The following is a 13,575-nucleotide window of genomic DNA, read 5'->3' as shown; positions in this document are numbered from 1 at the left end:
TCTGCTCAGCCCACCAGGGCTTTGCCACAGCTGAAACTAAGCCTAGGGACATTAGTGATATACTGGAATGTTTTAGTGTTGGACCACTATTTACCAGTTTGGTTTAGAAGGAATATTGGGGTCTAATTTATTAGAGTGAAGGGATAAAGGACCATTTCTGTAGAGTTGTCAAGGAGACCAAGATGTCCCTCTCCTCTTCTGAAGTTCATTTCTCAGGTCTCTGTTCCCCACACTCCCCTATCTACTATGTGATCAACTGCTTTCTGCTACTGACCTGAATCTGCCATCACTTGACAGTTTTCAATAATCTACAATCATCCATTCATACTGGCCACGTTACTATCAAATATCTTTCCCCAAAAGAAAAAGATAATTTAACTTATGCTTGATGTTTGGGTGGCAGTGGGGAGATGCATTGTTAAAAAGAATCACACTAGGAGTTCCCGTCGTGGCTGAGTGGTAACAAATTAGACTAGGAATCATGGGGTTGCAGGTTTGATCCCTGGCCTTGCTGAGTGGGTTAAGGATCTGGCATTGCCGTGAGCTGTGGTGTAGGTCTCAGACGTGGCTCGGATCCTGAGTTGCTGTGGCTCTGGCGTAGGTCGGTGGCTACAGCTCTAATTAGACCCTTAGCCTGGGAACCTCCATGTGTTGCAGGTGCAGCCCTAGAAAAAGCAAAAAAAAAAAAAAAAAGAATCACACTAAATTGTAAATAACTTACTGACATTCCACTTCATATCTCCCAAAGACATTTCCATTTTTGGAAAATAGTTCAATACCTCACAAAATAATTGTTCTCTGATGATAAAATCCTAGATAAGTAACTTTGACTCTTGTATATTAAGCTTAGCTTCAATTAAAGTTCCAGAACCACTGATGAGGCTTCAAGAACTCACCTAAATTTTCATTCTATTTTGTAAAATCAGCGTACACTTTATTTTGGAAAGGCTTTTAAGTATTAGGAAATGTGGGCTATTGATTCACTCAGAATTTGTATGATCCTCTTATTCTATTCATCTCGCTCTCTTTCTTTGGCCACCCTATGGCATATGGGATTCCTGGGTGAGTGGTAAAATCCAAGCCACCAGATCCTTAACCCACTGTGCCTGGCCAGGGATCAAACCTGTATCCCATCGCTCCAGAGATGCCACCTAATCCATTGTGCCACAGTCTTTTTCTTCATTAGTAAAGTGATGGAGTTGAACTAGATATAAAACTTTGGAGATCACAAGAATATCTGATTGATATTACTTATGAGTCTGCAAAATACATACTTTTTTTTAAAAAAAATGCATTAGGTAGGTCATACAGGCTTCTTTCAAAACAAAGTCCTTCAATAGATACTCATCTTAATCATAGCATCCTTACAGTCAGTTGAAAATGTTATTGATCTCAAAGGTACAGTTGTTCTACTAAATAATGCCTGAACTTTATTCCCACAGGAATAAGATTTTAAAAATTATAGCAGTAAAGAAACACCTGTAATAAATGATGACATTGTTTACCAAATATTATTTTCTAATTCTTGTATTTTTATATTTGCCTTCTATTTTAAAGACAAAATCCTGGATTCACTTCTTTCGTTTTACACAATGAGATTATTTATCCTACAGAGCAGAGTTAAAATAAAATACATTCAGCAGGAGCCGAATAGAGTTTATGAGTGCCATGCACACAGCTAGGCAGTGGCAGGGCTCTGAGGACAACTCTAACATAATTTGAGGATTTTTATAGAGTTGGCTGAGTAACATGACCCAGGAGTTAAATTGAGTAAGGATTCTGACCAGATTAGATTTGTGTTGACAATGAAAAAGAAGGCTGGGAACAATCCTGAGAGGAAGCAGCTCATTCCTTAAATCTGCTACTTTTACCTTTTTCTTTTAATAGTCCATCAACACCCCTCATTCCAGACTTTTCTGTTCTTAAAACTTGGCTTAGTTTTGATTTAAAACTCAATTGCATGTCTTTTTGAAAGATAAAGACTAATTATCATCCAGCCTAATTCCTAAGTAAATTTGTTTCTAAATATCTTTTCTTATTCTAAAGATTAATCATATATTTATATTATCTGCCCTAGCATGCTTCCAAAATATAGTTTAACCATTTTATTCTAAAGACAGTTATTTTCCATTTTCCCATCTCATCTTTCTATTTTTGCATTCTTAGAGTCTGAGCATTTTTTAAGCATGTGGGACATTAATCACTACAAGATAACTCCTTAATTCCTGAAATTCAGGCTGTTAGTCTAAGGAAAGAAGGCAAAACTCAAGTTGAAAGGTAATCATCATGCATGTTAATTTTAGTACTAATTTTTTCCTGTGTGAAGTTATCATGCTACTTACAAAAATGTCTGCTTTTTATATAAGAAGCTTCCTGCAGAAATTCTACACTGAAAAAGAGATGTTCCTACATTTTAGCTAATTATAATTTTTAAAGACGAGGACAGCTCATGCTTCCAACATATATTACAGGGATTGAGTCTGTACAGACATAGCTTTGGGCACTAAGTTTAGTCTGAAATGTCTAGGGGAAGTGTCCACTGCCAAATATGGCTCCTCTATCTCCTTTTAAATACTCAACAAATGGCATTATTTCATTTTTATGGCTTAGTAATATTCCATTATATATGTGTACCACATTTTCCTTATACATTCATCTGTTGATGGACATTTAAGTTGCTTTCATGTATTGGCTATTATAAATAATGCTACAATGAACACTGGGGTGCATGAATATTTTTGAATTACGTTTTCTTTGGATATATGCCCAGAAGTGGGATTTGTGGATCATATGGTAGCTCTATTTTTAGTTATTTAAGGAACCTTCATATGGTTCTCCATGTGACTGTACCAGTTTACATCCCCGTCAATAGTGTAGGAGATTCCTTTTTCCACACCGTCTCCAGCATTCATTATTTGTAGACTTTTTGGTTGTCATTCTGACTGATGTGAAGTGATACCTCATTGTAGTTTTGATTTGCCTTGCTCTAACAATTACCAATGCTGAGCATTTTTTCATGTTCCTGTTGGCTATCTGTAAGTCTTCTTTGGAGAAATGTCTTTAGATCTTCTACCCATTTTTTGAATGCTATTTTCAGCAACATGGATGGACCTTTAGATTATCATACTAAATGAAATAAGCCAGGCAGAGAAAGTGGAATCTGAAAAAATGATGCAGATCAACTAATTTACAAAACAGAAGTAGACTCACAGACATAGAAAACAAACCAAAGAGGAAAGGAGGAGGAGGGATAACACAGGAGGTTGGGATTAACCTATACTCCAAAATATATTTTAAAAAGAATGCTAAAAGTGGGCGTTCCCATTGTGGTGCAGCAGAAATGAATCCGACTAAGAACCATGAGGTTGTGGGTTCGATCCCTGGCTTCGCTCAGTGGGTCAGGGATCTGGTGTTGTGGTGAGCTGTGGTGTAGGTTGCAGATGCAGCTTAGGTCTGATGTTGCTGTGGCTGTGGTGTAGGCTGGCAGCTACAGCTTCGATTTGACCCCTAGCCTGGGAATCTTCATATGCCACATATGTGGCCCTAAAAAGACAAAAGACAAAAAAAAAAAAAAAAAAAAAAAAAAGAATGCTAAAAGTGATTTCTCAATAACTGGGAAAAATATTCAACAAATGGCTATTTCCACCAATATTATTGTTGTTATCATTATTGTTTAACATGTAATGAACTAAGTGAAAATACCTAATTTAATATTCACAACAGATCTTTGAGGTGATTAATATTTTCTTTCTGCTACATTCAAGGAAAATGAGGCTCAGAGATACCTTTCAGATATCACACAATTAGAAAGATACAGAGTTAAACTGCATCAGCAATCCCCTACAGCTTGTGTTTTGCATTACGTCACATGATTTCCCTAGAGGCTGTTATTCCGATCATACATAGAAAAGTATAGCCATAGTGCCTCCAGGGACCTAGGGTTCAATGGAATTCACAGTTCCCCCCATGAGTCCTTAATGCCCCATTACAGACCTGGAACTTCTCTCATCTAACTGGAATCAATTTTCCATTTTTAAAAAGTTTAAATCAGATTTAGGGCAGACTCCTTGGGTCTGTTTTCATTTAGTCAAACTGCTCAAGCTCAAGATAAAATTAAGTCTGCTTCAATAAGCTGAGTAGTTGCTCTATGAATGATCTTATTTTTTGATCCACAGTTTACACTTTTTTTTTTTTTTTTTTTTTTTTGCATTTGAAGCACGAGATAGATGGGTCCTAGGCTGAGCAACTGTAATCTGTTCCCTGTGGACAGATAACTTCAAGATAAAAGCTGCATCCTGCTTGGAAAAAAGATAGAGATCATCTATTTCTCATTCTTGAGGTCAAGGAGACCTCCAGAATTATACACTCACAGCAAAGTTCCTTAGGAGTCTAAGAAAGGAGGGGAACCAAACCATAGTACTTCTTATCAACTTGTGCTAAAATCCATCCTGAGAGCAGGGCTCTGAGTCAGGCCAAAGCCATATGAAGCAAGATGATTGGCCAGAGGAAGCCTGGAAGGACCGCCCCCACACAGTGACTTAAAGGGTCTCCAAAGTACACGTCACCCCCTTCCTCTCTTGCTCTTTCTCTCTGTCTGTCTCTGTCTTTCTCTCTCCCTTTCCACCCACTCCCCACCTAGTCTGCCTGTGCCTGTATCTTCTCTGCACCTATCTTCTCTCTCTTCTCTCTTCAAATAAACACTTAATTGCCTCACTTAATTACCTTCAGTCTCTTTGCCAAATTCTTTCTCCAAAGAGACAAAGTTCTGGGGACCTACATCAAGTGATTAGGGTTCAGCATTTTTACCCGACAGCCACCTGAGAACACATTCAAATTGGCAAAACAATAAGGAAATATGTTATCTCATATAACAATAAACTCAGAAATAGTGTGAGCTCAAAGGTTGGCCATTTCATCCTGAACACTGTCTTCAAGTACACAGAATAAGCTTTTTCTTCTCAATAGCAAAGTGACTATAGCAGTTCTGAAGTTACTTTCAAAAATAACAGAGTCTATTGGAAGAAGAGAAACCATCTCTCTATATTGATCTCTCTTAGGAGAAGTAGAACTTGCAAAATGGAAAAGGAAATCTCATAACTGGCTGGGTGTAATGATTATACACACTCAAGAACATTGTCCATTTCAAATGTAGACTGCTTCTATGCCAGAAGATTCATACCTAATCATAGCTCTCACATCTATAATTATATGACAATTGTGCTATATGGATATTACTTGATTCCCAGTTTGACAGATGCAGAAACTGAGGTTCAGAGACAACAAGTGTCCATCCACAGTGAAATTACATGGATTAGCAGCTAATGATAGAATTGTTTCCTTTATTTTCTTGATGACCCCTGAATCCAAATTATCTCCTCGAGTCTATGGCCAAAACGAACTGTTGACGATATACATGTGAGTGTATATCCTACCCTTTACTGACTAACCATCACTAAGGAATGGTTCTCAATCCTGGCTGCTAGTTAAAAGTAATGCAAAACCAAACAAATAAAAACACTGGGGGCCTTTAAAAAAATACTGGTGCCCATTCCTATCCATACAAATTAAATAAAAATCTTTGGAAATGGGATATAGAATTTTTAAAAGCTCCCCCAGGTGATTAATATGTATCCAAAATTTGAATAGTCCTAAAAGCAAAATCTAAGCTTCTATCTTAAAACCTAAGACACATCATGACCTGAGCTCTCCTTCCTATGTCCCCAGTGAGTCTTTTGTCTCTCCACCCTGGTGTCCTTGAGGTTCTATACTCTACCAGCACTAACCTGTTTCTGAACTCCTAAGTATAACAGACTATTTCATAATTCTGCACATATCTCTCTTCTTGTATGAAATACTTTTTCAACCATTAGGTAGCCCTTACCATAAGAACTTAATGAACCCCAGTTCAGCCTTCTAACTGTAGCTAGGATATAACATTATGTGGAACAGCTTCCTAAATTCCACCTCAATAAGTGGAGATATTCTTTCTGCTGTGTTTCCTCATTTTTCATTTACATGTCTAAGTACAATATCAAAATCGTACCAAGTAAAATAAAATTGAGTGTTGTGTCTCCTCTAATGGGCCATGAGCCTTTTAAGGACAAAGACTGGATTTTCTTATCTCTATGTACTTAGCATAATGTCTACCACTTGGGAAACAACAACTATTTGTTGTACTAATTACTTTTACTTTTTTCTCAATTTCAAGAAAACATTTCCTTTTAATTGTTATTTTATTTTCAAGAGATATCCTCTCTTCTAGGCATTCCTATTTAAAAAAAAAAAAGAGCAGAAGCATATTTTTTATTTTATAATCAACCTATACATAGTCCAAATGTTTTTCTTACCATTTATCATTCAATCTTAGCTGGAGAATGTTGTGCTAACTACTCTATTATAACTCCAGTAAAGCAAATGGACAAAGAATTATTCTTTCCCTTGGAAGAAAAATCACGATGTTTCCAGTAGAGCAATTTGATAAAAGTCCACTCTGTTCTTGTCTATCACATTTCAACTTTGTAGCAGGCTCAAAAATCTGACCATCATTTTGTATTTAATCAGGGCAAGAACAAAACAGGGCTGTCTGAGTACTGTGCAATGGTTTTTGTAATATATCATTGAAAATGGTAATCTGATTGGTGGATAGTCTGAAAAGACAATATTGCCATAAATACATTAGATTCAAAGTGCATATGGAAAGGTAAGTAGATTTTTCATACTCTTCCAGCCTAACTTTCACAAGAAGATTCTACCAAACAGAGAAGAAAATCAATATGCAATCCCAAATTGAGATTTGCAAAACTGAATCCAGAGGGAAGAAAACTCATCCAGAATGACAGAAGGATTAGTGATAGGGAATGCATTCCTGTGAAACACAGATTTAATTATTTACAAAGAAGGACTGAAGACATTTTTATTGTCTTGGCAACAATTATTTGGCTATGACACCAAAAGCAAAGGCAATAAAAGCAAAGACAACAAAAGCAAAAATAAGCAAGTAGGCTACATCAGAATAAAAAGCTTCTTCTGCACAGCAAAATAAACAATTAACAAAATGAAAATGCAGTCTACTGGATGGGAGAAAATATTTTTCGTAAACCATATATCTAATAAGGGGTTAATATCTAAAATACATAAGAAACTCATACAAGTAAACAGCAAAAATTAAATAATCCAATTTAAAATGGGCAAAGGAGGGAATGGATATTTTTCCAAAGATGAAATACAAATGGCTACAGTTACATGGAAAAGCCACATCCCATCGTGGCTCAGTGGTTAACGAATCCAACTGGGAACCATGAGGTTGTGGGTTCGATCCCTGGCCTTGCTCAGTGGGTTAAGGATCCGGCACTGCTGTGAGTTGTTGTGTAGGTCGCAGACGCGGCTCGGATCCTGCGTTGCTATGGCTCTGGCGTAGGCCAGCGGCTACAGCTCCAATTCGACCCCTAGCCTGGGAACCTCCATATGCTGCGGGAGCAGCCCAAGAAATGGCAAAAAGACAAAAAAATAAAAAATAAAAAAAAGAAAGGTGCTCAACATAACTAATCATCAGGGAAGTGAAAATTAAAACCACAATGCGATATCACTTAACATCTGTTAGGATTGCTATTATCAAAAATACGGGTCATAAAAAATGTTGGCAAAGAATAGAGAAAAGAGATACCTCCTTGAACACTGTTGGGAATGTAAATTCGTGCAGCCAGGATGGAAATATCATGGAGGTTTATTAAAAAATTAAAAACAGAAATACCATGTGACACAGAAATTCCATTTCTGAGTGTACATCCAAAGTAAATGAATTATGTATCTTCAAGAAATATATGCATTCCCATATTCATTGTTATTCACAATAATGAAGATATGTAAACAATATTAAGTGTCCATCCAGAGATGAGGATAAAGAAAATATGAAATATAATCCTGCTATTTGCGACAAAAGAACTTTGAGAACATTATGCTAACTGAAATAAGCCAGATACAATAAGACAGATTCTGTATGATCTTGTCCATATGTGGAATCTGAAAAAGTCAAACTAATAGAACCAGAAAGTACAAGAGTGATTACCAGGGGCTGGGGTTGGGGGAAATGAAATACTGGTCAAAGACTACAAACTGCCAATTGTAAGATGATTAAGTTCTTGGGATAGGATGTAGAGCATAATTATAACAATTAACAATACTCTATAATATTCTATTTTACTCTTGAAATTTGCTGGAGAGTAGATCTTAAGTATTCTTACCAAAAATACAAAAGGAGATAACTATATGAGGTGATGGATGTGTTGATTAACTTGATTGTGGTCATCATTTCTCTCTCTACACACACACACACACACACACACACACGTTTATATATATTTCACTATATATATATATATATATATACACACATCCATAAAATCATCACATTTACACTTTAAATATATACAGTTTTATGGATATTTTTATCCACCTTCAGAGGGTTTTTTGTTATTTTTTATGGTTTTTTTAATTTTTTAACTAAAGTGTACTTGCTTTATAAAATTGGACCAATTTATGCTGTACAGCAAAATGACTCAGCCATACATGTATATATACATTACTTTTTAAAAATATCATTCCATCATGGTCTATCCCAGGAGATTGTATATAGGTCCCTGTGCTATATAGTAGGACTTTATTGTCTATTAATTTTAGATGTAACAGTTTGCATCTATTTACCCCAACTCTTAGTTCCTCCCACTCTGTCCTCCTTGCCCCCTTGGCAACCACAAATCTGTTCTCCATGTCTGTGAGTCTGCTTCTATTTTGGAGGTAGGATCATTTGTGCCTTATTTTAGATTTCACATGTAAGTGATATCATTTGGTATTTGTCTTTTTCTTTCTGACTTACTTCACTTAGTATGAGAGTCTCTAGTTCCATCTATGATGCTGCAAATGGCAGTATTTCATTCTTTTTATGGCTGAGTAGTATTCCATTGTCTATATGTACTATATCTTCTTAATCTATCCATCTGCCAATGAACATTTAGGTTGTTTTCATGTCTTCGCTATTGTGAATAGTGCTACAATTAACACAGGAGAGCATATATCTTTTTGAATTGTAGTTTTGTCCAGATATATGCCCAGGAGGGGGATTGATGGATCACATGGTAGTTCAACGTTTACTTTTCTGAGATACCTCCACTTCATTTTTCATAGTGGTTGTACAAATTTACATCCACACCAACAGTGTAGAAGGGTCCCTTTTACCCAAAGTAATCTATAGATTTAATGCAATCCCTATCAAATTACCTATGATATTTTTCACAGAAATATAAAAAATAATCAGAAATTTACATGGAACCATAAAAGACCAGAATTTCCAAAGCAATCCTGAAGGAAAAAAAAAAAAAAGCAAAACCTGACCAAGGTGGTAAAAGACTTAAAGGCTGAGAACAATCAAACATTAATCAAGGAAATTAAAGAGGATTCAAAAAAAAATGGAAAGATATTCCATGCTCCTGGGTTAGAAAAATTAAAATTGTAAAAATGGCCACATACTACCCTAAGCAATCTACAGACTCAGTGCAATCCCTATTAAATTACTGATGACATTTTTCACAGAACTAGAACAAACAATCCAAAATTTTATATGGAACCACAAAGGACCCAGAATTGCCAAAGCAATCCTGAGGAACAATAACCAAGCAGGAGGTATAACTCTCCCAGACTTCAGGCAATGTCACAAAGCCACAGTCATCAAGACAGTGTGGTAGCAGTACCAAAACAGACATACAAACCAATTGAACAGAATAGAGAACTCAGAAATAAACTCAGACACCTACAGTCAATTAATCTTTGACAAAGGAGGCAAGAATATAAAATGAGAAAAGACAGTCCATTCCGCAAGTGGTGCTGGGAAAACTGGACAGCCTCATGTAAATCAATGAAACTGGAACACACCTCGTACCATGCACAAAAATAAACTCAAAATGATTTAAAGACTCAAAATGACTCGTAAGACAGGACACTAACAAACTCCTAGAAGAGAACATAGGCAAAACATTCTCTGACATCAACCTTACAAATGTTTTCTCAGGTCAGTCTCTCAAGTCAACAGAAATAAAGCAAAAATAAACAAATGGGACCTAATCAATCTGATGAGCTTTTGCACAGCAAAGGAAACAATTTTAAAAAATAAAAAAGACAACTTATAGAATGGGAGAATATAGTTTTAAATGATACAACTGACAAGGGCTTAGTCACTAAAATACACAAACAACTTATACAACTCAACAGCAAAAAAGCCAACAACCCAATTGAAAAATGGGCAAAAGACCTAAATAGATATTTCTCCAAAGAAGATATACAGATGGCCAACAAGCCCATGAAAAAATGCTCAACATGACTGATTATTAGAGAAATGCAAATCAAAACTACTATGAGGTACCACCTCATACCAGTCAGAATGGCCATCATTAATAAGTCCACAAATAACAAATGCTGGAGAGGGTGTAGAGAAAAGGGAACCCTCCTGGACTTTTGGTGGGAATGTAAATTGGTACAATCACTATGGAAAATAGTATGGAGGTACCTCAGAAAACTATATATAGAACTACCATACGACCCAGCAATCCAACCTCTTGGGCATATATCTGGACAAAACTTTCCTTAAAAAAGACACATGCACCCGCATATTCATTTCAACACTCTTCACAATAGCCAAGACATAGAAACAACCTAATGTCCACTGACAGATGAATGGATTAAGAAGATGTAGTATATGTACACAATGGAATACTACTCAGCCATAAAAATGAACAAAATACTGCTGTTTGCAGCAACATTGATGGAACTAGAGACACTCATACTAAGTGAAGTAAGTCAGAAAGAGAAAGACAAATACCATATGATATCACTTATATCTGGAATCTAATATACAGCACAAATGAACCTTTCCACAGAAAAGAAAATCATGAACTTGGAGAACAGGCTTGTGGTTGCCGAGGGGGAGGGAGTGGGATGGACTGGGAATTTGAGGTTAATAGATACAAGCTATTGCCTTTGGAATGGATAAGCAATGAGATCCTTCTGTATAGCACTGGGAACTATGCTATACAGTCACTTATGATGGAGTGCGATAATGTGAGAAAAAAATGTATATATGTATGTGTGACCGGGTCACCTTGCTGTACAGTAGAAAATTGACAGAACACTTTAAACCAGTCATAATGGAAAAAAATAAAAATCATTAAAGTAAAAAAAAAAAAGAAAGAAAAAGCAGGAGATGTAACTCTCTGAGACATCAGACAATATCACAAAGCTATGGTAATCAAAACAGTGAGGTACTGCTACAAAAACAGACATATGGATCAATGGAACATATAATAGAGGGCCCAGAAATAAATCCAGAAGCCTATGGTTAAATACTCTTTGACAAAGGAGGCAAAAACATAAAATGGGAAAAGGACAGTCTCTTCAGCAAATGGTGCTGGGAAAATGGACATCTGCATGCAAATCAATGAAACTAAAATGCACCCTCACGTCATGCACAGAAATAAATTGAAAATGGCTTAAAGACTTAAACATAAGACATGATACCATAAAACCCCTAGAAGAGGGAATTCCTGTTTTGGCTCAGTGGTAAAGAACCCAAAGAGTATCCATGAGAATGTGGATTTGATCCCTGGCCTCACTCAGTGGATTAGGGATCCAGCATTGCCAGGAGCTGTGGTGTAGGACACAGATGCACCTCAGATCCCCATCGCTGTTTCTGTGCCTGTGGCATAGGCTGGCACCTGCAGCTCCTTTCCAACCCCTGGTCTGGGAACTCCCATATGCTGCAGGAGCAGACCAATAAAGAAAAAAACTAAATTAAACTAAACTAAAAGAACAAAAACAAAAAACTCCTTGAAGAAAACATAGGCAAAACATCCTCTGACATAAGCCATACAAATGTTTTCATAGGTCAGTCTCCCAAGGCAACAGAAATAAAAATATAAATATAAATTGGGACCTAATTAAACCATAAATGAAAATACAACCTAAAGAATGGGAGAAAATAGTTACAAATCATACATCCAACAGGGCTTAATCTCCAAGATATATCAACAATTCATACAACTCAACAACAACAACAAAACAACCTAATCAAATAATGGGTAGAAGACCTAAATAGACATTTCTCCAATTAAGAAAGACAGATGGCCACTAGGTACCTGAAAAGATGCTCAATATCACTATTAGGGAAATGCAAATCAAAACTACAATGAGGTACCACCTCATACTGGTCAACAACAGTCAGAATGGCCATCCTTAATAAGTCTACAAATAAATGCTGGAGAGGGTGTGGAATTTTAATTATATAAAAAATAAAGAATATATATATATAATCATGTCATTTTAGAGTCTGGTAAGTCCAAAATTTGCAGTGTAGGTCAGCAGGCTAGAGACCTACGAAGATGCTGCTACAGTTCAACTTGAAGGCAGTCTACTGGCAGAATTCCCTTTTCTTTGGGGAATATCGGGAAGGCCTTTAACTGATTAGATGTGACCTATTCATATTTTGGAGGAGAATATTCTTTAATTTCACATGAAAATATCTTCACAGAAACTTCTAGAATAATGTTTGACCAAATATCTGAGTACTGTGGTATAGCCATGCTGATACATAAAATCGATCACAGGCAATATGTGAACAATTTCTAAATAAATTAATAAGTAAAAGCAATCATATTCACTCTGAAATTAAGGAATTTTGGTCTGAAACTTATGGGGAAAAACAGACTGAGGTTTTCTTCACATTAGTACCAGGAAATATAGTGAGCAGACTGAAGCCCTAGGGAAATAATTAAAATTATTGCCTTAGTCACTATGTTCAAAGCAGGTGGACCAGTTGTCTCCTTGCTCTTCCTGACCTCAGCTGAGCAATAGTCAGCAGCAGCATTAGCTTACAGGTTACAGCTCTGCAGGGGCACATGGGCTGGAAGGGCAGAAAGGAGCTTTTGGAGAGGTAGGCATCAAATATTCCTAGGAGTTAAGCTGAGGGATACCACATTTAGTGGCACATCTCATACCTTACCATGATAACATAAATAGCACCTACCAAAGGAAAACAGAAGTTCTTAAATTAGAGATAAAATCTTGATCAAAATTACCAGTCATTTGAACAAGACATGCAAGGAACTGCAAAAAGGGCAGTCTGACTAAAGAACAGAATGTCAAGGGGGTAATGTGGCATGCGATGACACTGGAGCATTAGGAAAGTAGATCATGCAGGTCTTTGTAAGGCAGGACAACATTTTTACTTCATCCTAAGGGAAACAGAAATCTTCTAAAGGATTTTCAGCTTTGAGGTACCATGAAAAATTAGAGAACAAATCAGATCATATGGCTGCCAGCGGAAATTAGTTTGGAGGGACTTTCCATTTTCAGTAGTGATAGACTTAGTAACTAGATCAAACTTCCCAGCGGTTACCAGTGGAGAGAGGGAAGGGGAGGAGCAATACGGGATAGGGGATTAATAGGTACAAACTATTAAGTATAAAATAAGCTGTAAGAATATATTGTACAGCATGAGAAATATAGCTGATATTTATAATAACCATGAATGGA

General features: G+C 36.5%; 1 long non-coding RNA gene across 8 annotated transcripts in view; it reads right to left on the bottom strand.

Annotated features, from left to right (window-relative positions):
• The window catches only part of LOC102166056, a 104,560-nt gene that overhangs the window by 7,151 nt on the left and 83,834 nt on the right, over positions 1-13,575 (bottom strand). The gene's annotated exons all lie outside the window — the stretch shown is intronic.

The sequence above is a fragment of the Sus scrofa genome, chromosome 9 (assembly GCF_000003025.6).
Source record: "Sus scrofa isolate TJ Tabasco breed Duroc chromosome 9, Sscrofa11.1, whole genome shotgun sequence".
Lineage (NCBI taxonomy): Eukaryota > Metazoa > Chordata > Mammalia > Artiodactyla > Suidae > Sus > Sus scrofa.
Note: the sequence above shows the minus strand (reverse complement) of the source record. Positions and strands in the feature narration are given on the sequence as shown.